This window comes from Canis lupus, chromosome 4 (genome assembly GCF_011100685.1).
Source record: "Canis lupus familiaris isolate Mischka breed German Shepherd chromosome 4, alternate assembly UU_Cfam_GSD_1.0, whole genome shotgun sequence".
Lineage (NCBI taxonomy): Eukaryota > Metazoa > Chordata > Mammalia > Carnivora > Canidae > Canis > Canis lupus.
This window is the reverse complement of record NC_049225.1, coordinates 57657067-57685047: the sequence shown is the minus strand read 5'-3', so window position 1 is coordinate 57685047 and position 27981 is coordinate 57657067. Positions and strand designations below refer to the sequence as shown.

At 36.3% G+C, this 27981-nt stretch overlaps 1 long non-coding RNA gene across 1 annotated transcript in view; it reads left to right on the top strand.

The window, feature by feature from the left end:
• LOC102155107 overlaps positions 1 to 27981 on the top strand; it is a 146237-nt gene that overhangs the window by 105548 nt on the left and 12708 nt on the right. The window contains exon 4 of the long non-coding RNA XR_005358394.1: positions 25800 to 25959. This is a non-coding gene — a long non-coding RNA (uncharacterized LOC102155107). The remainder of the gene's footprint in view (positions 1 to 25799; positions 25960 to 27981) is intronic.

Below are 27981 nucleotides of genomic sequence, written 5' to 3'. Positions count from 1 at the left end.
GCATCAGGTTTTTCTTTTTACTACATTTTATTATTGTTATTCTAGGATACATTTTAGAATATTATATTACTTTTAGTTATTATGTGTGCCAAATTATTTTCCTCCAGATTATAATCCTATATTTCATATTTGAAATCTTTGAAATATTTTATATTTCATATTCCTATATTTGCATAGTGGCTGAATCCTGGCTCTGAAGGTATCTGAAGGGTTAGTTCCAGTACTGGTATGACTATTCTTAAATGTAGGCCACAATTAGGTATTATTTAATAATGCTGCAGACTCAGTCAGCCAGAAACCAAATTGGAGACATAAAAGATTCAGTCTTGATCCTCATATTACTGATGGAGACACTGCATTTCAGAAAAGAAACACAATTAAGCTAGGGAAAAGATTGGAACTGAGTCCATATTACTTGGCTCAAAGTTTTCTGGCAACTTCTTCAACTAAATGTCTTTGGTTATGTTTCTCTCCTTTATTCTTAGAGTGAGAATTATGGACATTTATTTAATGTGTCCACAATCTCATATGAGTCTCTCATCTATGAAAGGGAAATGAAAAGTCTCGTTTCCCCCAGCTTTGGGATCAGAAAATATGTTCAGAGAAGGAAACCAGTGTGCCCAACTAAGGTCCTATCACGAAAGTACAGCTGAACCCAATCCACACCTCCACAAGCCAACTCCTGAATCAGTGCTATTCTCCAGTACACCACACGCCTCCATCCTTGAATTTATGTACTCTGTGCTGAAATGAGTATTTTGTGTATTCAAATAGAACATTTGGAGGAGTGAATATTTATACACAGATTCAAATAGGGCACCCAAATGGGGAGACGTTGTGAACCTGGCATATTTAGTTATTATAAATGGGAGACATAGTTGTGGGAAGGAAATGGACATGAATTAGTGTGAAATTCTGCACTCAGCAGAAAGGACTAGAGAATTCTAAGGTTGTTTTTTTTTTTTTTTTTTTTTTTTAATTTAGGCTCTTCAGTCCTTGTCTGTCCTGAGTATGAATTGAATAATTCCTATGAATTTTGTTACTGCTCACAGCTTGACATCATTCTGGAAAAAAAAATGTTCATGGGAGAATGAATATAATTTAAGACCCTGTCATAAACATAGCTACCAGCTAAGTTGTATACAGGAAAGATCATTTGCCAGGGAGGAAAACTTTTTCTTTCTTCCTTTCTAGGAGGTTGGTCTTATTGGCTGGTCTAATAATTAAATTGGCATAAGATAGATTAACAGGAGAAAATAAAATTTAATTTTATATGTGTGGGAATCTCAGAGATAGGAGGTTCAAAAAGAGGCAATTGAGGTTTATATGCCATCCTGAGCTAAGGAGAAGGGGTTAGGAGTCTGGGGCTCCAAAGGGAAGTAAGACAACAGGAAGATGGGAAGAACAAATATTTGGTAAATAAATGTTTGTAATGCCATGCAGAGACAGTGGAATAAACAGGCTGCACTTGGGCTCATCAGCCTACCATACCCACCCCATATGCTTTGTATTTGTCTCTGGTAATAGCTCCCTTTCTGAACCAGCGCCCCTATCTAAATTCTTTTAGGCACTACAGGAAGAGATAAAAAGCTCTTCCTGCATTTTTGGGGCCTTGATTATCTTCAGTTTAAAATGACCCACATGCCAAAATGGCTCATTCTAGGACAGCCTGCCCCAAACTCTATCAGTTCTATTCTTGTTTTAATCACTAAAACAATTTTTTTGTCCATAAGCAAGTATTTTTTCTTGATACTTTGCCTCAGTCACCCCAAATGCAAAAAGAGGAGTTAGAATAAGTGATTTCTTGGGCAAAGTCAAAGCTAGGATCAACAATGGTAGATGGCCATGGAAGGAGCTGGTGAGTTGAGCCCTGTCTGTTCTATTGTTTGATGGGAGATGTATTGACATGAAAAGGTTACCACACTTTTCCTGATTGTCTATGATTCTCAAGCTCTTGCTTTATCACTGTTTCCTCTGATATCTTTTCATTAGAGTCTTAGCAAAAGCCATTTCCATCATTATTTTTATTGATTTATATGAAGGCATAACTGGTATAGAAAGTAACTCCCTGTTCCCCTTCCAGCTCTGTCTCTGCTCTAGGGTTCTCTTCTGAATCCCTGTGCTTCCTAGGTTTCCAGGATTGGCTATCTCTCTCAATAAACAAAGTGAAGAAGTTCTGTGAGGCTCAAGATGACAAAAATTTGACAGAGTGGGCAGCCTTTGGGTAGAGCTGTATGAAATATTCATCTATCACATCTAGAGACCTAAGTTTGAAGGCTATTTTGGCAAGTTACAGAATAAGGGAAATGTGGCTTTCATGTCCAGCATCTAACTTTGTATTTCTATGCCTCTGCCCCTGAATAGCAAACACAGGCTTAGGAGGTGGTTCTGCCAATAGGATTTACCTTCTAATATGGGAAGTTAAGAGGCCCATCAACTTAGAAGAATATATTCTTAAAGGTAAAATTTCTAAAGGGTATCTGGGATTGTGAAAGATATTGTTAATTGACCTGAACATATCCTAAATCCAACTATATAGGCCTTTATTTTTCACTATATACTTAAGGTAGCCCTAGGAGTTATCTTGGAAATTTTAATTACACTTGAAATACATGACAAATACAAATGGGCCATTATTCTCCTGTATTCCTCCATCTTTTCAAACCAGTATATGGTGACAGATAGTGGTAGCACCAGAATCTCCCTAGAGTCTTAGGCTAAAACCCTTGTCTTGATATTGACATACTGTTTTGACTTAAATACTTATTTGGAGTAGCTGGAGTAGAAAGTTGCCTTGCCAAGGATGGAGACAACCGTATATATCACTTCTTTTGACCTTTCTTTAAAGCAATGAGAATATTAAGTTCAAAGATGGGGAATAAATTTTTGAAGGTCACAAAAGAATCAGTAAAAGGGCTTAAAAACCAAATCTTAGGTTCTCATGAAAGCATATTGTTTTCTATAAAGCTATTAATTAATCTCAGCTTCAATAGGAGAGAATCTCCACAACCTTAGGTAAGGACCCCTTTACCAAGGCCAGCTCAATACTGAGTGCATTGCAGCCACATTGATTTTACAGAACACATTCTGCAATTCTCTAAGGTGTATGTATGTATGCATGTATATATGTGCATGTGTGTGTGTATGTGTGTGTGTGAATTGTTTTGTTTTGAAGTCTTAGTATTTTAGAGATAGTGTTTTAAATAGAGGGGGTTTCTATTCAGATTTAAAATATTTTGAGTCAGAAGAAAAAATGTAAAAAAATTCTATTCTAAAATTATAGAATGTCAAGGTGTTAGGTAAAAGGAAAGTTTAGTAGAACTAGTGGATCATTAAAGACTAACGAGGCAGTCAGGCATCATCTTAGGAAAGAGGCTCTCAAATCAGCATGTGAGTCAAAAATAGAGTTTAACTATAACTACCCTTGAAAATACCTTCGGCAGATAGCATAATACCTCAGAACTCCAACAGGATTTCTGCCAGTTTCTTCTCCAATGACAGAGAAGATACCATTTGCCTGTTTTTCCTCTAATGACAGAACAGATATCTCTTTTTTTGGATAGAGACAATATATTTTCAGAGTTGTATTATATGGGAAAAAAGTACCTATCTTTAAACACAAATCACATTCAGTCTTGTAAGATGCTCACTTGGTGAAGTGCACATGAGGAGGAGACCTGCTGAGGGAAATCACTTATATTTTCCATCTCACACTAACTCTTGGCCACTATTTTCTTTTCTTTTTTTTTTAATTTTTATTTGTTTATCATAGTCATAGAGAGAGAGAGAGAGAGAGGCAGAGACATAGGCAGAGGGAGAAGCAGGCTCCATGCACCGGGAGCCCGATGTGGGATTCGATCCCAGGTCTCCAGGATCGTGCCCTGGGCCAAAGGCAGGCGCCAAACCGCTGCGCCACCCAGGGATCCCTTGGCCACTATTTTCATATAGGGAATGATGTGTGAAATCATGTTCTCCTGATCTCTCTCTTCTCCTTCTTGCCTTTTCAGTGCTCTTGCCTACTTTATCAGAGACAGTCTAACTGAATTTGCCTCAATGTATGTAACAAAGAAGAACTTAAAATCTGGGGTTTTGACTTAAGGTTTAAAATCCAATCTGACATTTCTCAACACCCCAACTTCGTTTCCCCTTCTCCCTTTTTCTACACATATTTAGTTTATACCTATATATATCAGAGTCTATAGAAAGCACTGAAGTAAACCATATAGAGTCCTATCCTTATGGAGTTTTAGACTTAGTGGGGAAGAAAGTAAAAATGACAAATAATTTCTGACATATTTATTCTACAAGAGCATATAGAATTACACAGTACTATGATATCCTGTAATAAGACAACCTAATCCATCAGGCTCAGTTTTGGAGGAGCAGAACTCCTGCTACTTAATACTTGTGAGATTTTAGGCACATCACTTAAATATCTCAACTTCTGTTTTCTCAACAATTGCATTAAATTAGTAGGTTATTGTAAGAATTCAACTGAATAGGATATGTAGGAGCACCTGGTAACCTATTATTGGAATATAAATTGTTCGTGCTATTGTTGACCACTTATCTTTCTGTATTTCTGCTGTTCTGCAACAGAACTACCCAAGAGGTAGAAGATATGGATGGATTTGCCTTTTTATCCTTGGGAAATTAGATTGGTTGAGAGAAATATTAAAGAGATAGTATTATAGGACTCAATGCATAACAGGTGTACATGTATCATATTTTATCATACAGATCAGATACCCAATAAATATACAATTCATACATGAATTTGAAGAAGGGAGAAATTCATCAAGGTAAGTGGGAATATAGGGCAGTCTTCAAATAGCTAACTGGATTTCATGAGTTTATCTAGAGAGGAGAAGGGGTACTTTGGAGTGTTATAGGAGGGGACATGGGATGTCGTGGGTACAGGTGTAAGGGTGCTATTACATTGGAATAACCTATCATGGGTATGGTATGGAAGACATCAAAATCAGCTGAGCAAACCACTATGAGGCCAGAGTGGCTGGGTTTCTACTTCATTGGTATTTCTCCTCACAACTCTAAATAAAATGTCCAGCTTCCAATTACCATTAAAAATGTTTCATTAACATAATGTCCCTGTTAGTAAATACATATGAGAATGTTTTCTCTACTGATTGCCAACCATTAGTTCTGAAGCCACAAGAAGGAAATCTGTCACTTATTGGGATAGTCTTGCCTTTGAAGATAGGTTCCATGTGTCCTTCCCTTCTCATGTCTCAAGTTTGTTCTCTTGTGAATTACCATACTATTCCATATTCTGCAATTTGAAAAGCAGGTGGAAACAGTGTTTGAGATTTTTTTATAAGTTCTATAAACCATGTAATTGTTCTTAAGGTAATAAGTCTTCCTTTCTGACCATCAAATTTCTTCACCAGTCAAGGCAGAATTTTGGTAGTCCCTAAAGTGGACCTTTATAGTCGTCATATAATCTGTGAAGGTATTCAAAAATTCATTACCTATTATTTCTCATGGTATATGTTTTCTGGAACACAAAAATGAACATGTAATTAATTATATGTTACCTTAGATTGTATTCTACAGGATTGGTTGGTTATGTCTATGTTTAAAGATATTTCAGGGCTAAATCTTATATGATCTTTTTATCTCCCACCTAAAATATCTAACAGAGAGCTAGGTATATAGTTTTTTATTTTGCATTGATTGAAATTTTGATGATCAATTTATTCATGTTTCTTAGTTGATTGGATATCTGACAAATAGTAAGCTATAAGTAAATGTCAGCTGAAAAAATGATTGAGGTTGGTCAGAAGACATGAAGGGGCTCAGCATCTCATGATCTCAGATACCTTAACTTTGGGCTACAGGAAAACAGTCATTATCTTTGGCAATGCACACTGTCCCTGCTCTGAAATGAAACAGTCTAGATTTGAATCCCAACCCCACCATTTAGTGCCTATGACGTTGGGTGTCTCAAAATGTGGACAATAATGGAGTTGTGAGAAATAAATGAAACAATGCATATAAAATAATTTGGAGAGTCTTAGAATATTATTAGCACTCATTAAATGTTAATTCTCATTATCTTCAAAAATCTCATATATGGAATTACTTTATTTTTAATGCCTAATTTGGCAGGGGGATTTTCCTACCCATTATTTTTATAAGGAATCATCAATTCATAAAGGTCCAACTCAGGCATTTCCCCTGAAGATCATTACAGTGGAGGACAAGACCTCTGTGGTCTTAATTATTACCTGACTAGCCCATTTCAGCTAAATTAAAGCACTGCATGAAAATCACTGAAGGTTCTCAATACCATGCCTGACATTAACCACTGACAGGAAATGGCCTGGAATTCCGTGCCTTTGGGCAGCTGTTTCCTCTTTACCAATTAAAGATTTAATGATTCCCTGCTTATTGCAGAGTGAATCAAGAACTAGCTCTCTCTTCTTGAGTTCCAAGATCTAATCAATTATTTACTGAACCAGAAAGTCAACCACCCATCCCTTGGGTCCTGAGTCTGAACTGGTTCCTTTCCTTCAAATGTACTTTATCAATGAGGAAGTCTCAAGACTTTCCACATAAAAATCTTTAGAATAATCAGCTTGAAGAAAAGTTGTCTTTTTTATTTTAAGAACCAGAGGTATCTGATTGAAATGGGTTTGAGGTTAGCAACTGGACATGAAAAGAAAATAGTCTCTATACTCAGGGGGTCCCTTTGATAGCAGCTGTATTTACTGGGGGAGTTGGTGGTTATTTGTTCACCAAGGTTATTACAAGCATCTAGTCACTCAGAAATTCTATCCAAATATAGTGCTTTTTTTTTTTTTCACACCATGGGAACTCTACTTCAAAATTTATCCTGAATCCTACCACTTGTCTCCACCTGTATAGTCACCTCATTCAGGCCACCATTTTCTCATGCCTTAATATACTGTACCCATCTCTTACCCAATTGCCCCCAGTCTATTCTCTACACAGTAACCAGAATGATCCATCATGGGAAAAAAAACTAAAAATGATTTTAAAAAGTGATGGTAATGCCTATCCCTAATACAGTATTTACTATGTACTGGATCCTATTTTTTAAGAAACTACCTTATTGTGTGTGATATAATTCACATATCTCAAAATTCAGTCTTTTAAAGTGTACAAGTTATTGGGTTTTAGTATATCCACAGAGTGCAATCATCACTGCTAATTTTACAGTATACTTATCATCCTATGGGGAAAATCTCATATTCATTAGTAGTTCTCTCTCCTACTGCATAGTATTTGGCAGCCACACATCTTTGTGTCTTTGCAGATTTGCCTCGATTTTGCTAGATATAGAATTCTTGATTGATATTCTTTTTCTTTGAGCATTTTGAATATGTCACAACTCTGCATTCTGGCCTCCAAGATTTCTGATGCAAAGTATGCTTTTAATCTTATTGAGACTGCTTTTGTATGTGAAGAATAATTTTTCTCTTGCAGCTTTTCAGACTTTGTCTTTGATTTTTAATGGTTTGAATGTGATGTGTCTTGATGTAGAACTATTTAAGTTATCCTTCTTGGAGTTAATTCATATTCCTGGATGTTTAGCTTAACATTTTTCATCAAATTTGAGAAGTTTTTGGTCATTATTTCTGAAAATATTCTTTATTTCCCCTTCACAATAGGTTTATATCAAGGAGAAATGAAAATATACATCCACACAAAAGCTTTTACATAAATGTTCCTAGCAGCATTATTCGTAATAGTCAAAAAGTAAAACAACACAAATGCCCACCAACTAATGAAAGAATAAATAGAATGTGATATATCTATAAAGTGAAATGTGAAATATTACTCTGGTTAATAAGGAATGAAGTACAAGTATAAATTATAACATGGCTGAACCTTGAAAATTTATTCTCAGTTGAGAGAAGCCAGACAGAAAGTCCCAATATTATATTTATATATCTGTATCTATACTAATCTATATATCTATATGAAATGAAGTTCAGTGTATTCTTTAGCATCTAACAGCAATTATCTTCTAAAGTAGCTCATCATAAGAGAAGGAGAATAAAGAATAAACTTCCATTGTGATGAATCACTCACTTGTCACTTACCATGTGATTGATGCTAATAGAGGTATTAGTCACACATTACAGAAACATGTGAAATGCATAGGTAGCAAGCCCATCAGTGAAATGTATGGAGAGGGACTAACCCATAATAAAGAGCATATGAAAAGAACCAGTGGAATAAGGCCTTGAAAATTAAGTATAGTTCAAATCCTGACTCTCTTCCTTACAAAATTATCGACCTTGGTTAGAAAGTTAACCAATCCATGACTTTGTTTTTTCATTTTTAAGATGTGTATAATTATGCAATGCTGGAAAATGACCAGGATAATTGAGTGAGATAGCTCATGTACTATTCTTGGCACATAGCACATACTCAATGCACATTCATGGAGGAATTTCAGTGCTAGGAGAGATGACATCAGAGTAGGAACTCTCAGAAATGACTTGCTGAAGGAACCTGAAAGTCGAGCTAATTATTATTGTAAAAGATAGTACATGTCAAATGTCAGATGAGTAGCACAGATGATAAGTATTACTGTAAAGACAGTGTAGTTGACATAATTTAGCATCAGACTAGGGTTTGAATGCTCTGGGTCCACCACTTAATAGCTGTGAGATTTCAACCATATTTTTTTTTCTAATCTGGGAAAAAGGAAATTAAGCTCCCTCTCTCTTATTGTTATTGAAATTACACCAGTAAGAACATCTGAAAAGCATCTAGCAAAATGCCCTATACACAATAAATTCATTACAGGGATTTATTGGAGAAAAAATAAATTTCAGATTCAAATAGCCAGAAAGGGTTTTTTAGATGATAGAACTGTTGTAACCCCTGAACAAGAGTTGAACAGTTAGATTTTCATAAAAATAGGGCATTCGAGATCTCTGATAGCTTGTTAAAACTCCCACACTACCTTTTCCTCACCTCAGCACAAGAATTGCTCTGTCACTGGTTATTGTCTGATTCTGGATTGATTCTCACTGGAGGAAGAGTGAAAGAGAGTGTCGAGACAGAAGTCATTCAGTGATGGTTTCAATCAGAAGTTTTCCAAGTGGAATGCCTTCATGCTGACTGGCAACACAAGGGTTTGGGGTGTTGCGGGGGAGTTAGAACTTCTATTTATTTAAATATATTGATTTAAATAATTAAAATTTTTGTGTATATTTATAATATACATAATATGGAGTCTGTTTGGATTCTTACCGAGACTATACAATCAAAAATATCTTACTAAAGAGAGTGCATAACCAAACTTTGGGAACACTAGTCTAGATATCAGCCTGGTAATTCTCCTGGTAATTCATGTTCCTGCCATCATCCCAGTGATGGTAATGGAAGAAGTACATCAATACAAGAAGAAGAGGAAGCAAACTGCCTCTCCTTGTTTTACAGAGAGGTAAGCAAGATTCTGAAAAGCAGAAAGACTTGATCAAGTAAAGGGAGAAATGAAACTAGGAGACAGTCTCCTGTGGAAGTCTTGTTTTCCTTCAGGGGAGGGCAGGAGTGGATATAGAGGGTAAGAGTATGTATCTTGGTGTGGCCATAGGACGTGAAGGGGTCATAACTAGTTTTTTGTTAGTATTTTTTCCTACTAAATAATCCTGGCAGAACTTGAGTATACAAAAGCCCTTTAAACCCTGGTCTGAGAAGCTAGTGCTAAGAAAATTCATCCTCTTCTCTTGCCAGGGTTCTGTCTCATGAGTCTTGATGTCCTCAGTTGATTCTGTTTCAAAAATGTAATTTCATTGAGTGACAAATGATCAGCACACTCAGTTCATGTGGCCCTGGGTGCATGAAGGGAGTAGGGTTTTTTCTGTGGAATCACCTTGGGAATCACTGAAGCATCTGTGAAATCATTCTTGTCAAGCAATGTTTCTTTTTCTTCTCCTGCAAGAAAAGGGGGGGGGGGTGGGGGGGGGAAGGCTGGAGGTCTGGCTGGGGAATCTATCCCCAGTGAGAATTCTTTGCATTTTAAATAAACAGAATCCCAGGAGTCATTCAGTCTATTAACTCTCATAGAAACACTTATATGGCTTGGATCAGTCATTCAGTGAAGACATAGTCTTGATTTTATGCCTAAAAGATATACAGATAGTAACACCATTGGGCAGCAGAGATGTCCTTGTTTATTGATGTTAAGGAAAGGGATTTTAAAAAATGAGAAAATGGAATAATGTGTTTTGCAGATTCAATTATTTGGAGGAAGTATTTCCCCAAAGCAAATGTTGTATTCATTTAAAATGTAAATAAACTTCTATCACCATTCACTCTGAGTCCTCTCAGCCTCCATTATGTATAATTAAATGGGTTTTTATCCTGAGAAGCTGTTCAGCTCACAGCAGACTATTTTCCCATACCCTGACAGTTGTCCTGCTTCAGAATCCTCTTGGGCTTCCTGTCAAAAAGGAGGCCTATTCTGCATGGTGTATCCAGGGCCAGCTCAGTAGGATGGGAACATGCGCACCTGCAAGAGTCACATCAGCATCCTGTCAGTTAATGAGAACCTTCCAGTGCCCCTCTCTGAGAGAACCCAGTATGCAGCGGGTGAAAAGGTGAGCAAAGAGAATGCTTTAATGAGGGACAGATAGTTACAAAGCAGTGGCTTCTGGGGCCACGGCTTCAGAGAAACTGGTAAATGATTCAAATGAAAAGCAATGGGCTAGACACAAATCTGGAAATTGGGTACCAGTCTAGGGTCAGCACTAGCCATCTGTGGAAATTTGTACAAATCATTCTATCCTTTGCTCCTTGGTTTTCCTGTCTGTAACATAGGTGGTTTGGATTAGCTAACTTCCAAGGCTTCTCTCAGCTTCAGTACTATTCTGGACAGGAAAAGGTTATGCACTCCACTTTTCATTTGGCTATATGTCTATGGTGTTGTCCAAGGCCTTCTATTCTAGGTATCCATATACCTTGTATTTACATAAAGATTTCTGTCTCTGAAATACTTAATGCATCTGAGCACCCTTATTTATAATCTGTGGCCTATAAAACAGATATGCTTTAGGTAGACAGAATAGTTATTACCTGAGATCAGGATGCCCATGAACTTTACATGGGGCTTCAAGGCAAGGGATTAAGCAAGAAGTACTGCCAGGGGAAGAGGGGATGATTATCAAGATGGATAGGAAATATCCGAAGGGGAGACAGAACATAAAGACTCCTAACTCTGGGAAACGAACTAGGGGTGGTGGAAGGGGAGGAGGGCGGGGGGTGGGGGGGTGAATGGGTGATGGGCACTGAGGGGGGCACTTGATGGGATGAGCACTGGGTGTTATTCTGTATGTTGGCAAATTGAACACCAATAAAAATAAATTTATTATTAAAAAAAAGATTTTGACTTTCACACTTGACGGGATGAGCACTGGGTGTTATGCAATATGTTGGCAAATTGAACTCCAATAAAAAAATTTAAAAAAAAGATTTTGATTTTCGGAGTGTCCTTCAAGCACCCTGAAATATGCAAAGTAGTGGTGGTGCTTGTTCTGCCTTAAAGCAGAGGGCACGGCTAAGTTATTATTTTAGGGGGTCTGCAATACCAAATTACATGTTGTAGGGTGCATGTATTACTAGTTGCTCTGGAGAATTTAACTCCCTGGATGCCTGTTGATTTCACTGAGCCATTCCCACAGTTGTCTTTCCAGCCAACTTTTTGGCATAATACAATGATAGAATCTAAATTCTGGTTTGAATCTTGCCTATGTCACCTGCCAGCTCTTTAACCTTGCACCACTCTGTGCCTCAGTTTCTATACCTCTAGAATATGAATCATCATAATAGTCAATGTACAGGGTTTCATAAGGAGGAATCAAAACCAAACATGAAATTACTTATTTCAGGACTTAATGCATAGTAAGAACATAATAAAAAATAGCTATTATTCTCATATATTTCAGAGGCAACCTTAGGTGCCACCTTCTCAATTAAGGCACTTTTTACTACTTTGACCCATAGAGATCTATTCAGTCTCAAATGATAGCAGTTAATATTTTTACAGCTTAATTTAGCTCTTGCCTACTCACTGTCTTGGAATAGTTTTAATGGCAAAACTTTCCAATCATATAATATGTTCTCTAGTGACAGAGGAGGGGCCTGAGACAAGTTAAGTATTTTAGTCAAAATGAAGTAGCTAATAAATGGCTCAGTTCGTGTTTTCTGGCTCTAAGGCCACTCTTTCCCCCACTGTGTGTCAGAACACTCCTCCACTGCTTGAAATGAGGTCTCGTTGAATTTTCTCATTGGTGACACTAAGAATCTTTCCTAGGAGTTGGTAATCCAGGCTTGAGGGATGTCACTGCCAGACTTCTTGACTAGCTTCTTGTGGAAATAGGGACCTGGCACTTCCCCTCTCTGAGCCTCCATTTCCCCAGCTTTAAAATAAGATAGTAGTGGTGGTAATTAATAAGAGCTTAGGTGGTGAGACTGGAAATGGCCCCATCCTGGTGCTGTTACCAACTGTTCATCACTGAGAAAGTTATTTACCCTCTCTAAAGCTGAACTATGAGGGCCAAATGCAATAGTGCATGTAAAGTGCTTGGCACAATGCAGACTGGGGTTGTGGTCTTTGTTGCTGCTGGTGGCGTTATCCTTAAAAACAATATCATCATCATCCCTATTAGCTTTTGTAGCACAGTGGGAAAGAGCATAGGCTCTACTTAGATTTTAAAACCAACTCCATTTCTTACTGCCTATGTAATCTTGGGCAGGTGACTTTGTCCTTCAGATTCTTAATTTATTCACTTGTCAAATGGTGACTTTGTCCTTCAGATTCTTAATTTATTCACTTGTCAAATGGGGATAATGATAAATGCCTACTTTAAAAGGTTGGTGTGAGGATTAGATGAGATATCATTAAGTATCTTGTACATTGTTCAGCATGTAAGTATTCAAATATTAGCTAACATAAGTAGTAATGATAATATATGTTCAGCTGTAACTTCTGTGAATCCCTAGTTATGAGTTGAAGCTTGGGAAAGAAATCAAACTTATGCTGTGGAACTTGGTAAAGACATCTGTGGGTAGGCGTGGAGTAAATAGCCTCATATGTAGCCTTCCAGACATCTGTCTACAGCCAGTGCAGTGGCCTTTGAAAGAAAACAAATGGAATGTGGCAAGCTTTTGGACTCCTTTTCTAGGACCTGTATCTTGGCACTAATGTGTAAATTTCTGCAGACCAGCTGGCTAAATGAAGGTCAGCTGAATTTCTCTCCACCCCAATCCTCATGTTAGCAAATGGAGGAAAAACACACAAGAGGGTATTCTGAAGGAGGTGTAATGAAGCCTATGACCCTGTAGCAGTAATGAAATGCAACATTGATGAAGATATTCGGGAGGGAATTAGGGAGACAGGGAAGTAATGGTCAGTAGGAAAGTGTTCTTTGCATGAGTACTGTCTTTTCATTAAAGGGGACCTCTGATTAAATGTGAGCCTCATCACACAATCCTAAACTCAGAAGGATGTGGGGGCAACTCCATTGGGTCAAAGGATATGCTCTCTTTATAAACTATGTCATGGACTTAAGAATCAGGCCTACTTGGGTTCAAATCTCAGTTCTGCCACTATTTAGCTGTCTGATTTGAGACAAATTATTTCTCTTCTCCATTTTTTCTCATCTACAAATGGGAGATACTTTTGGTTGTTTCTACCTTATCATTGGTGAGAGATTTTTAAAAGATGTTGGTAAAACACTTAGTTCAATGTATGATACTTAGTAATCACTCAAATATTAACTAAATTAAGGTAAGATCCTCCTCTTTTTATAACCCTCTCTTTGTAATCACAAGGCTAAAGGTTCCCCTGTATCTTTCCTGAATCTTAGTTTCCACTTATATACAATAAGAATCCTATACACAAATCATCAGTTTCTTCCAAAGATGTCTGTACAAGGAATCTGCTTCAAGCAATAACCCAAAAGACAAGGATGAAAGAAACCGGTTGTTCTTTAGGATCTTAGTTTCAAAAGTTAGGGACATGATGAAAATATCATACTCTTCTTTGGTGATATATTAGTTTTTCTAAATTTGTACTTTAGTCCTGCATAGCTCTTTGGAAGTAATAAATTTACCAGACTTAGAAAAAGGACATTGAAATAGGTCATGTGACGTGAGGTAGATGTTCATGTCCCCACTGGTAAAACAGGAGTCCTTAATTAGATGCATTCTAAGTTCCCCGTGAGGTTTGAAGTTTTCAGTGTAGGATTCTAAACTTTATTTCCTATCATTTGTTCTGAATAGAGCTGTATTGGTCAGTGCAGTCTTCCACAACAAAATACCATTGGCGAGGTGGCTTAAACAACTGAGATTTGTTTCTCACAGTTCTGCAGACAGGGAAGTCCAAGATGAAGGTGCTGACTGTGTCTTTCTCCAGGCAGAGAGAGAGCCAGAGCAAGTTCCTTGGTGTCTCTTCTTATAAAGACACTAATCCCATCATCAGGGGCCCACTCTAATGATCTCCTTTAAACTGAGTTACCTCCTAAAAGCTCCATTGACACCTGAGGATTTGGGCTTCAAAATATGAATTTAAGGATGAGCACAGTTTGGCTCATAGAACAGTAAATGGGGGAAGATTGCTTTTGAAGTATTCCTAGATTTATTCATGTAATACAAAGTTACTGAGTACTTACCAAATGCCAGATACTGTTTGAGTCACTGGGAATATAATACTGAATAAAACAGGCAAACTCCCATTTTCTCATGGTAGAATTGATGTTCTGTTTTGCTGAATAAGTTATATGTTCATCTTTTCTATAAACATTATGATATAATTCACGGGGAATTGAATGGTGACTTCCTAAGGAGCATGGTAGTAAACTAAACATTTCTTTCTACTTTATTAAATCAGAGAATTTTAATTCCTAGGGGTGCTGGGTTGTTCTTTCTTTGAAGAGGCCAATATCTTTAATTTATGTTTGAGTTTCATGGACATTCACAAACATCGTATTAATGTTTAATACAAGCACTAGATTTATAGGCAGAAAATTTGAGTCAGAAAAATTTTTAAAGATTTTATTTTTATTTATTCATGAGGGACACACAGAGAGAGGCAGAGACATAGGAAGAGGGAGAAGCAGGCCCCCCACAGATAGCCCAATGTGGGACTGGATCCCCGGACTCTGGGATCATGCCTGAGCTGAAGGCAGATGCTCCACCACTGAGCCACCCAGGCGTCCTGGGTCAGAAAATTTTTTTTTCAGAAAATGTGGCTGTGTTGTTTACTAGTAGATGATCTTGGTCAAGTCACTTTAATTTCTGTAGTTTTAGGTTTGTGTGGTTCAATTTAATTTTAAAAGCTGTGGGTTTAGATAACTGATCTTTATTATAAGGGTTTGCTGTAGTAAATTCAGAAATGAATTTGTTTACTATGCTTTTTTATACAAATAAAATACATTATTGGATATGAAAACATTTTAAAAATGGTTTTATCTATCAGATTACTAAGGAAAGTGAAAATGTTGCAGGTGGACCCTCCTTTTACCATTGTGGTTACCTTATAGTACAAAACAAATTACCCCCCAAATCAGTGTTGCAATACAATTATTTGCTATATTCACAAATTCTTTGGGTCAGGAATTCAGATATGGTACATCAAACATGGCTTGTCTCTGTTGCCTTGCTGTCTGGAGACTCCAAGGGAAGACTTGAAGGTGAGGAGCTGTGATCATTTGTAGATTTGTTCTCTTTGGTTGTTGATGCTAGCTGTTGGCTGGGTATCTGAGTTCCCTTCCATGTGGGCCTCTTTGTGTGGGCTGGTTTGGGCTTCAAGGGATGGTGGCCAGCTTCTTCAGGGTGAATGTTCTACATAGAGCATGTGGAAACTGCCCTTTTATATATCTAGTCTCAGAAATTATAGAATCACTGTTAGCATACTTTGTTGGCTAGAGCAGTCACAAGAAGGTCAAGGTTCAAAGGGAGGAGAAGTATACTCTATAATTTGACAGGGAAAAGCAAGGTTATAGAAGAACACATGGGATCTGAAATACCTCTGTGACTATTTTTGAAAAATATAGTCAGCCCCAGTCAACCCTTTGACCACATTAATTCATATCCTTCTCACATATGTGCAAAATATGTGTACTCTTTCACCAAATCTTATACCATTCAGTTTTATCTCATCATCTGAAGCAAGTACAAGGGTAGGCGAGGTTCCTTAGATGTAACCTCTCAGTACAGCTTCTTCTTCTTCTTTTTTTTTTTTTTTTGAGGATTTTATTTATTTATTCATGAGAGACATGCACACAGAGAGGCAGAGACATAGGCAGAGGGAGAAGCAGGCTCCATGCAGGGACTGCAGAATCACACCCTGGGCGGAAGGCAGATGCTCAACTGCTGAGCCACCCAGGCATCCCTCTCAGTACAGTTTCTTAAGAACAGTTTCTCATGATTCAAAGAAATGTGATCTATAGACAGTTTTATTCCCCACAACACCCAGCATACCGTGGTGGAACTGGCATAGGATAACCACTATAGACACTTTGATTAAAAAATGAGAAGATAGAAGTTATAAATCAGTCACTAGTCCATAGAATTTCTTTAATCTAGAGAGGCATATTATGCTGGTTCTTTGATTGGTTCTCTGGATCACTGTCTGAGAATGATTCTCTATGGCTCATGGATTTGCCCTGTCAGTGAGTCATCCTTTCAGTTCCATGAGAAATGTCTAGCAGTATTTCTCTCACAACAATTATCTCACAAGTGTTACAGATTTCCTACTGATCTTACAGGGGTTAACTCCATCAAACAAAAGCCATGGCCACAAATATAATTGAGATAACCCCTTATCTACCTCAGATTTCTTGTTAGGCAAAAGGCAAAAATGACCTGAAGGTTATTAGAAACCCCACAGTTAAAAAGAGAGGATCTCTGTAGCATAACTGTAAGATCTTTAAATGGACTTTTTAAAAATGGAAATAAAATCAGTATATAAAACTACATATGTTTAAGGTTTATACTATTTGATATGTATATTAATTGCAAAGTGATCACCTCCAAAACCTCTTGTTAACATTCATCACCATACATTTGACCCCTCTTTCTAGTTTCACTCCCTAACTCTCCTTCCCTTATGGTAACCACCAATCTGTTCTTTGTGTCTATGAGTTTGCTGTGTTGCTTTGTTGAGTTTTTTTCGATCCTACATAGGAGTGAAGTCTTGCTATTTTTGTCTTTCTTCTTATGGCTTATTTTACTTAACACTTTCAAGGTCCATCCATGTTGTCATAAGTGGCAGGATTTCACTTTTTTTTTTTTATGCCTGAGTATTATGTTGTATGATATATGCCACATCACCTTTATCCCTTCATCTATTGATAGATATTGTTTCCATATCTTGGCTGTTGTAAATAATGTTGCTGTAAATAACAGGGTGTATACATCTTTTCAAATTAGAATTTTTGTATTCTTTAGAAAAGTACCCAGAAGTAGAATAGCTGGATCATGTTGTAGTTCTATTCTTAACTTTTTCAGGAATCTTCATACCGTGTTCCCATAGTAGCTGTACCAATTTACATTCCAGCCAGCAGTGTACAGGGTTCTGTTTTACCTGTATCCTCTCCAGTGCTTGTTATTTCTTGTCTTTTTGAATAGCCAATCTAACTTGTGTGAAGTGATAGCTCATTGTGGTTTTGATTTGTGATTTCCCTGATAATTTGTGATGTTGAATACCTTATTGGCCTATTGGCTATATGTCCTTTTTTTTCTTTTTTTTTTAAAGTCCTTTCAGATCCTCTGCCCATTTTTTAATCAGGTGGTTCATTTTTGTTGCTAAGTGTATGAGGTTTTATGTATTTTGGATATTAACTCTTTGCTGGATATGCAATTTGCAAATATCTACTTACATTCAGTAGGTTACCTTTTATTTGGGCAATGGTTTTCTCTGATGTACAGAAGCTTTACAGTTTTATGTAGTTCCATTTGTTTTTGTTTTGTTTCCTTGTCTTGGAGTCAGATCCACAGAAACACAGTTAAACTAATGCCAAGAGCTTACCACTTATATTTTCTTCCAGGAATTTTGTGGTTTCAGGCTACATATTCAAGTCTTTAATCCATTTTTAGTTAGTTTTTGTGTATGGGATAAGCTAGTGGTCTAGTTTCAGTTTTTTGCAGGTGGCTGTCCAGTTTTTGCAATACTATAAATGGAAGAAACTGTCTTTCCTCCATTGTATGTTCCTAGCTCCTTTGTCATAAATTAGGTATATATGTGTACATTTATTTCTAGGCTGTCACTTCTGTTCCACTGATCTTTGTGTCCATTTTTATGCCAGTACTATACTCTTTTGATTACTATAGCTTTGGTATATAGCTTGAGGTCATGGACCATGATACTTTCAGCCTTATTCTTTTTTTTTTTTCTTAAGATTGTTTACCTATTTGGGATCTTTTGTGGTTCCATAAGAATTTTTGAAATATTTATTCTAGTTTTGTGAAAAATGCCATTGAAATTTCAATAAGGATTGCATTGAATCTGTAGATTACTTTGGGTCAACAAATTGTTCCTTCCAATTGATAAGTATGGAACATCTTCCCATTTATTTGAGTCATCATCAATTTCCTTCATCCATGTCTTAATGTCCATATAGACATCTTTAACCTCCTTGGTTAAATTCATTCCTAAGTATTTTATTATTGTTTTTGATGCAGGTGTAAAGAGATTGTTACAATTTCCATTTCTGTTAGTCTTTAGTATATAGAAATGATTTCTATAGATTTGTTTTATATCCTGCAACTTTACAGAAATTGTTTATTAGTTGTAACTGTTTTTTAGTGGCGTCTTTAGGGTTTCTACATAAAGTATCATGCCATCTGCAAATAGTGATCTTATTATTTTCTGATACAGATACCTTTTATTTATTTTTCTTGCCTGTTTGGTGTGGCTAGGACTTTAAATATCATGTTAAATAAAAGTAGCAAGAGTGAGCATTCTTGTCTTTTCCTGAATTTAGGGAAAAAAAGCTTTCAGCTTTTCACCATTGAATATGTCAGCTGTGGGTTTGTCATATATAGCCTTTATTATGTTGATGTACTTTTCCTCTGTTCCACTTTGAGAGTTTTTTTTTATCATAAATGGATGTTGAATTTTGGCAAATAATTTTTGCATCTATTGAGATAATCATATTATTTTTATCTTTCATTTTGTTAGTGTGGTGCATCACATTGATTTTTCAGATCACTGGTATCATTGGAATAAATCCCCTTGATCGTGGTATATGATGCTTTTAATGTATAGTTGAGTTTGGTTTGCTAGTATTTTATTGAGTATTTTTGCATCTATGTTCCTCAGGGTTATTGATATGTAGTTATCCTTTCTTGCAGTATTGTCTGGTTTTGATATCAGGGTAATTCTTATCCTATAAAATGAGTTTTGGAAGAATTCCCTTTTCTTCAATTTTTTGGAAGAGTGAGGATAGGTATTAAATCATCTTTGAATATTTGATAGATTTCACCAGTGAAACAGTCTGGTCCTAGACTTTTGTTTGGAGGTTTTGATTATTGATTCTTTCTCCTTGCTAGTAACCAGTCAGTCTATTCAGATTTTCTATTTCTCTGTGATTCAGTTGTGGAAGATTGTACGTTTCTAGGAATTTGTCCATTTCTATTAATCTAATTTATTGGCATATATTGTTTGTGGTAGTCTTTTATGATCTTTTGTATTTATGTGATATTGTGATTTTTCTTTCATTTCTGATTTTGAGTCTTCTATCCTTTTTTCTTGGTTAGTCTGTTAAGTATTTGTAAATTTTGTTTACATTTTCAAGGAGCCAGCTTTGAGTTTCATTGATCTTTTAAAATTTTTTAAAGTTTTTATTTCATTTATTTCCTCTCTGATCTTTATTATTTCCTTCCTTCAATTAACTTTAAGCTCCATTTGTTCTTCTTCTCTGAGTTCTTTTAGGTGTAAAGTATTAGATTGTTTTGTTGTTTCTTGAGGTGGGCCTATATTGCTATGAACTTTCCTTTTAGAACTACTTTTGCTTAATTGCTTAGATTTTGTGTAGCATATAACTGTTTTCATTAATTTCTGTGTGGTTTTTTGTTTCTTACTTGGTTTCTTTGGTGACCCATTTGTTGTCTAGTAGCATATTGTGTGATCTCCACATTTTTGTTTTTTTCTGTTTTCTTTTTGTAACTGAATTCTAGTTTCATACTAGAATGTGAGGTCAGAAAACATGTTTATTGTTTCAGTCTTCCTAAATTCATTGAAACTAGTTTTGTGGCCTAACATGACCTCTATCTTGGAGAATGTTCCATGTTACACATGTGAAGAAACTACTAAGTTTATCTGCTTTGATGTGATGTTTAAGGTTGGTGTTTCCTTATTGATGTTTTGTCTGGTTGATCTATTGACATATGAGAAGTATTAAAGTCCCCCATTATTGTATTGCTGTTAGTGCCTCCCTTTAGATGAATTAGTAGTTGCTTTATATATTTTCATGCTCCTATGTTGGGTACATACATATTTATAAATGTTAATATTTTTTTGCTGATTGACACCATTATCATTATGTAATTAACTTTGTCTTCTATTACACTCTTCATTTTAATGTCTATTTTGTCGGATATTACTACATCAGCTTTCTTTTTCATTTCTGCTTATATGAAATATCATTTACCCTTTATTTTCAATCTGTGTTTTTTACATTTGAAGTGAGTCTCTTATAGGCAGCATATAGATGGATCTTGGTTTTTTTAATCCACTCAGCCACTCTGTTTTTGCTTGGAGAGTTTAGTGTATTTACATTTAAAGTAGTTATTATTATTATTATTATTATTTTAGCAGGATACAATTCATTTACAATTTTTAAAAATTATTTAAATTAAATTTAGTTAACATACACGTAATTATTGATAAGTATGTCTCTATTGCCATTTTGTCAGTAGTTTTTGGCTGTTTCCATTGTTCCTCTCTATTACTTTCTTCTCTTTCTTTTCTTGTGGTTTGGTGGATTTCTTTAGTGTTAGGTTTTCCCATTTTCTTTTGTTTATTTACTACGTGCTTTTGCTTTGTTGTTACCATGAGGTTTACCTATAGCACCTTATGTATATAACAGTCTGATTTAAGCTGATAACAACTTAAATTTGGACATATCCAAAGCCTTACATTTGTTTTTTACCCATCAGTGTTTTATATTTTTGATGTCACATTTTACATCTCTTTATTTTTATACCTAACTAATTAGTATAATTTTAGTTAATTTTACTACTTAATGTGGTTTATTTATAACTGGTTGATCTACTATCTTAATTGCATAACTACTACTTCCTGAGAGGTTTTTACTTTCATATATTTATTATTATTTAGTCCATTTCTTTTGGCTCAAAGTAGTCTCTTTAACATTTTTTGTAAGGATAATTTAATGTTGATGAACTCCTTCAGCTTTTGCATACCTGATTTCTCCTTCAATTCTGAATGATAACTTTGCCAAGTGGGGAATTCTTGATTGGAAGTTTTTTTGGGTCATTTTTCCCCCTTTTAGTACTTTGAATATGTCATGCCACTCTTTTCTGATCTGCAGTTTATGCTGAGAAATCTGCTTATAGCCCTGTGGAGTTTCCCTTGTAAGTAAGAAGTTGTTTTTCATTTGCTTCTTTTAAGATGCTCTCTTCATCTATAACTTTTGACATTTTAATTATAATTTGTTTTGGTGTGGATTTCTTTGGGTTCATTTTATTTAGGACTTTCCCAGACCTGAATGTCTGTTTCTTTCCCCAAATTATGGAAAATTTTAGCCATTATTTCTTCAATTAAGTTTCCTGGTCCTTTTTCCCTATTCCTTTGGTGGATGGAAATGTTACTTGCTTTATGTGGACCACAAGTTCCCTTAAGGAATCTTCACTTTATCTTATTTATGTATTTATGTATTTATTTATTTATTTTAAGATTTTATTTATTTATTCACGAGAGACACAAAGAGAGAGAGAGGCAGAGACACAGGCAGAGAGCCTGATGTGGGACTTAATCCCAGGTCTCCAGGATCGCGCCCTGGACTGAAGGTGGCACTGAACTGCTGAGCCACCTGGGCTGCAGGATCTTATATTTTTCTTTCGTTGCTCTATCTGGGTGAATTCCACTGCTTTGTCTGCAGTTTGCTAATCTGTTCTTCTGCTTTATCTAGTCTGCTGTTAAACCGCTCTAGTGTAGTTTTCAGTGTAGTTTTTGTATTCTTCAGCTGGTGTAATTGCCATTTGAAACTTTATTTTCTACATCTTTGTTTAAGATCTCACTGTGTTCATTGATTCTCTCCCCCTCTTCCCAAATTAGCATTTTTATAACCATTAATTTGAACTGTCGATAAGATAGATTGCTTATCTCCATTTCATTAATGGATTTCTGAGGTTTTGTTTTCTTCTTTGTTTTGGAACATATTCCTCTGTATCCTCATTTTTCCTGACTCTTTTTGTATCTATGTATTATTTTTTAAAAGATTTTATTTATTTATTCATGAGAGAGAGAGAGAGAGAGGCAGAGACATAGGCGGAGTAAGAAGCAGGCTCCATGCAAGGAGCACAACCTGGGACTCGATCTTGGGTCTCCAGGATCATGCCCTGGGCCGAAGGCAGGCACTAAACCACTGAGCCACCCAGGCGTCCCTGTATCTATGCATTAAATGAAGCAACTGTCTCTCTCAATATTGAAGAAATTGTCACTGGAAGGTGGAGAGTCTGTCCAGTGTCCTCCATGTGGTAATCTGCCAAACTCTGTCACTTCTAATGTTTCAGTTTTATGGGGCCCAGAAATGCAAGCTCCCTGGATGGGCATTCACTGATGACACTGTGTGGATGTGCACACTGTGTCATCTGGCAGAGTAAGGGAAATGGTAGAGAAGTGCCAGCCCAGGGCACACTTTGGGACTGGGTCTGGAAGGACAGGGTCTATGGTAGACAAGCACTGGAGTGAGGTGAACCACCATGCTGGGTCTTATGGGCTGTGGTGGATGAGTACTGGGCTGAATTATAAGGCAGAGCTATAGAGGAATATGGGATAGGGTGACACTAGCAAGGAAAATTGAGAGTACCTGCCAGCACTGGGCTAACAATGAAGGAGGAGAAAAAAAAAACACAACACAAAAACAAACAAAAAACCAATACCTCCCCAAAATAGCACCTGTCAGCTCCTCTGTTCCTAGGGAGAGCTCCAAAAGATACCTGGCCCTCTGGTATACCCTGTAAGACTAGTCAATGAATCATCCTCACACACCACCCAGGCATTTCTCAAGCTACTGACCCCACTGTAGGGATTTGTGGTGAGTGAGTCTGTGTACAAGCCCTTTAAGAGAGGACGGTTGGTTTTCTATAGCCCTCCTGCTGCCCCAAATGTTAGTCCCACTGGATTTTAATGCCAGTCATTTGGGGTGTCCTTCCAGTGTTGGTCCCATGGGCTATGGTGTCCATTATGGACCTCAAACCTCTCCTCAATGTGGAGCTGCACATTTGTGATATCCCTTCCTCTTATGAGTCATGGTATAGGTGGCAGGGGTTCAGGAAAGACCACTTGTCTGCTCCTTTTACCCATCTTGATGTAGCCTTTCTTCACTTTTTTTCCTTCCTTCCTTCCTTCCTTCCTTCCTTCCTTCCTTCCTTCCTTCCTTCCTTCCTTCTTTTGGAACTACTTTGTTAGTTCTCAGGTCTTAGAGAAAATTTTTTTACATATATTTGTAACTGATGGGAGGAGGCAAGCTCAAATTCTTCTACACCACCATCTTCCTTAAATGAACGTTCATCTGTTGAGATACCACCTTAATTTTTTTTTTTTTTGAGACCTTAAAGGGTTTTAAAGTCACACACTTGACTTTATCTTTAGATCACATTTTCCTGACAATACCCCAGATATGATTTCTGCAACAAAGCCATTTATTAATTTTAGCCTCTTTTACCATCTGGAGAAGCTGGGAATGAGAAACACTGTTATTTTCAAACCCAGAAAGTCCTGGCTCCTTTATATTCACTAGTCTTTCCTTTAGCATTTCTTTATTTTCTTACATTTACTCTAGGCTGCTATAACAGCCTGTAGTACCAGGCGGCACCTTCAGCAATCTGCCCGGAAATCTCCATGGCTCAATTATCCAAACCATTGAATACATTTCTGTTTCCATGTTACCATAGGAGATAGTGTTTCCAAACTTCCTACCACTGCATAACAAGTGTCTTCTTTCTTCCAGCTTGCAGTAACACTTTTTTTCCCTTTAATCTCCTACTTAGAATCTTCTCAAGGGATGTCAAGGTTCTGCTGATAGACTTAGTAAGATGCTTTAAGTGTTCATTAATATTCTGCTCTGTGTTTTTGCTAGTCTTTGCCCACCACCAAGTCCCAAAGTCACCTCCCTGGTTTTAGGTCTTTTTGTAATGGCAGTGACCTAGTTTCTAGGTATGAAAATCTATTCCAGTTATTTAATGCTACATAATAAATTACTATGAAATTTAGAATAAAATAAATCTATTTATTTTGTTCATGGATTCTTCAAGTTAGGAATTTAGATAGGTGTAGCAGGATGGTTTGTCTTCTCTCCATGATGATTGGGTCTCATCTAGAAGATTCATTCTGAGGACTGGACTCGTGAAGACTTGTTGATTCACAGGTATGGTGGTTAATAAAGGCTGTGGATTGAGGAGGCCTCAGTTACTTTGAACATAGTCCTTTCCATGGGATCTTTTTGTGTGGGTAATGTGGGTCTCTTAACAGCACGGAATTTGGTTTCTCAGAGCAAGCATCCCAAAAAGAGGGATCCAGATGGAAGCTGTATTCTTTATAAGACGTAGCTCCAGAAATCACATAGCATCACTTCACTTTATTGGATGGGAAATTCACAAACCTTCTCAAGTTTAAGGGGAAGGAATATAGGCTACAATTCTTGACTGGAATATTGTATGGTTCTGGAGAGAAATGTGGAACTGAAAATATTACTGTGACCTTTTTTAGAAATTACAATCTTCCATGCTATGTTTTATTAACCTTATTTAAACATTACTGGCTTTTTAAAAAAGATTTTATTTACTTATTCATGAGAGACAGAGAGAGAGAGAGAGAGAGGCAGAGACACAGGCAAAGGGAGAAGCAGGCTCCCTGTAGGGAGCCCGATGTGGGACTCAATCCTAGGACCCTGGGATCATGACCTGAGCAAAATGCAAATGCTCAACTGCTGAGCCATCCAGGTGTCCCTAAACATTACTGGTTTTAAGAAAAACTTATATGTGCATGTGGCAAAATGAATGTAAGACAAAAAATACAATGTGAAAAATTAAAAGGCCCATCTCCTTTTTCCTAATCAGAGATGCACTTCTGTTTAATTCTTATAGAGTAAATTTAATCATTATTAAGTTTGTGTAATTTTTCAAAAATATTCTATGCATATACCAACATATACATATAAATAGTCTTGTATTCTATTAAGTCTACATATATTTGAGTTACACAATCCTTTCTTAGTTGTCCATACCGGCAAGGTTGGAAATAAAATACTCAAACTTTATGGGGTTTTTCTCTTGAAAAGTTTTTATGAATCTTGAAAGGTTTTATGACTCTTTTTCTTTAAAACATCCATTAAAAGAATTGTTTTCTTAAGCTTCACATACTGAAGATGACAGGAAGTAGATCAGAGGCTTACCTCATTCTAGGATCTAGAGTGGCCATTTATGAGGAAAATGGCTATTTTTCATCCTTGATGGCCAAAAGTGGATTTAATTTTGTTTTCTCATACTTTATGTTCTTAAGGCCTTAGTAGGGCAGGAAACAGACTAATATGAGGATTTTTGCTTGTTAGGTATAATCATCTCAGAACATTTCAAGATTTAATGAGAATGAAGAAGACATGTGTTTTGGGTTTCTGATGTATGGCATGTAATGGAAAGGAACCTGGGCTACGATTTTAGAGATTTTGTCTCTGGTCTTGATCTCACTACTGCAAAGCTTTGTGACCTTGAGTAAGTATCCTTTTCTTGTCCTCCTGTTGATTTCTTCATTTGTAATATGAAGAGATTGTAATTGAACTTTACTACTCAAACTATAGTCCATGAAACAGCAATATCCATATCACCTGGGAGCTTTCTATAACTGTGGACCTCTTTCCAAACCTACTGCATCAGATTCTGCATTTTAACAAAATCCTCAGGTGGTTCACATTAAACTTTGGAAAGCATTGGACTAAAGAACCTCTAAGGTCCCTTTCTATGCTAACTTTTTAGGACTAAAGAAACTTAAGAGAGGAAAATATGAAACAAAAACAAAACAGCTTTAGTGATACTGATATTTTATTCTTTCTGAGAAAAAAGAGATATGACCCAAATATGTGACATATCCTGACTGATACAATCAAAAGATCCTTTTTTTTTTTTTTTTTTTTTTTTTTTGTTAGTTGAAAATTATGGAGGCAAAAATGCCAAGGGATCCAAGATTGCTTGTTGTATTTAGTGATCTTGTAGCTTGTTATAGTGTCCAGCTATATCCTTTTCTGCTTCCCTGGCTTTTCTCATTGCCACCTTCTCAAGGTTACTTTCAAGAATTCTATTAGAAACAAGCTAGGAAAAGTAAAGTGACCTACCAAAGGTCATGCTGCAAGGCATTCCTGAAAATGCCAGTAATAATGGATGACAGCAGTACTACAGAAAAAACCCTAAAATAAATAATGGATTTAGTTAAATGAAGCCTAGAATAGCAAGCAGTGTTCCAGGTAATTTATTACATGGTTGAATAAATAAGGGAAAGAGAGTAACTTTTTTATATTGTTGTAACATTTCTCCCTCATCGTAGCCAAGTATTTGGACTTAATAAGCTCCTAATAGTAGTGAATTTATTCTTTTTTATCTTTCCAACAAATAACTGTTGCACTCCTGTTAGGTATCAGGTATCGTATTGTAAAAAAGAACAGGGACCTCATTCTTTTTCTTAAAGCTTATTTCTTAATAGCTTTACTGACATATAAGTCACATAATATACAATTCACACATTCATGCAACTGATAAATTACTGATCTCTACATCTGAAACTAATAATGTACCATTTATTGGCTAATTCAATTTAAATTAAAAAAATCACATTTAAAGTGTACAATTCAATGGTTTTTAGTATATTTGCCAATATTTGCAACTACCACCAAAGTCAGTTTTATAACATTTGTAATGCCTCAAAAAGAAATCCCATACCAGTTAGATATTGTCCCCTGTCTTCTTTCCCTTCTAACCCTAAGCAGTCACTCATCTACTTTCTATTTAATAGATTTTTCTACTCTAGACATTTCATATGGATAGAATCATATTATAAGACTTGTGTGTTTGGCCGCTTTTACTTAACATAAATATTTTCAAGGTTCAGCTATATATGTTCATTATAACACATGTTATAATGTGTATCAGTAGTTTGTTCCTTTTTATGGCCCCAAATATTCAATTTTTGGGATATATCACATTTTACTTAATCCATTCTTCAGTTGATGGACATTTGGGTTGTTGCCACCTTTTGGCTGCTATGAATAATATTGCTATAAACATGTGCATACAAGTTTTGGTGTAGACATAGGTTTTCATTTATCTTGGGTACATAACTAGTTGTAGCATTGCTAAATCATATAGTAACTATGTTTAATCATTTAAAGAACTATCAGACTGTCTTCCTAAGTGGGGGCATGAAACTTAACTCTTGGTGAATGTAAAGAAATAGAGTCAAGTTAGAGGAGGCAGTGTGTGGGATGTTTGACACTATGTAATCTGTTTCTCATCACTCTATCCGTTCCATTCTTCCCACCTCCATCTGGATAGGCTCCTTAGAATGTCTCTTTCAAAATGTTATTTCCATGCTCAAGAATCTACCATGAAAACCCACTGACTGGTAGTATTAAACCCTCAAAGCAATGGTAGTCAAGGTCCCCGTATTATGACATAAGCAAAGCACAGTGGTTCAAACATAGAGCTTAACATTAGGTTAGGTTTTAATTCAACTTTGGAACTTTA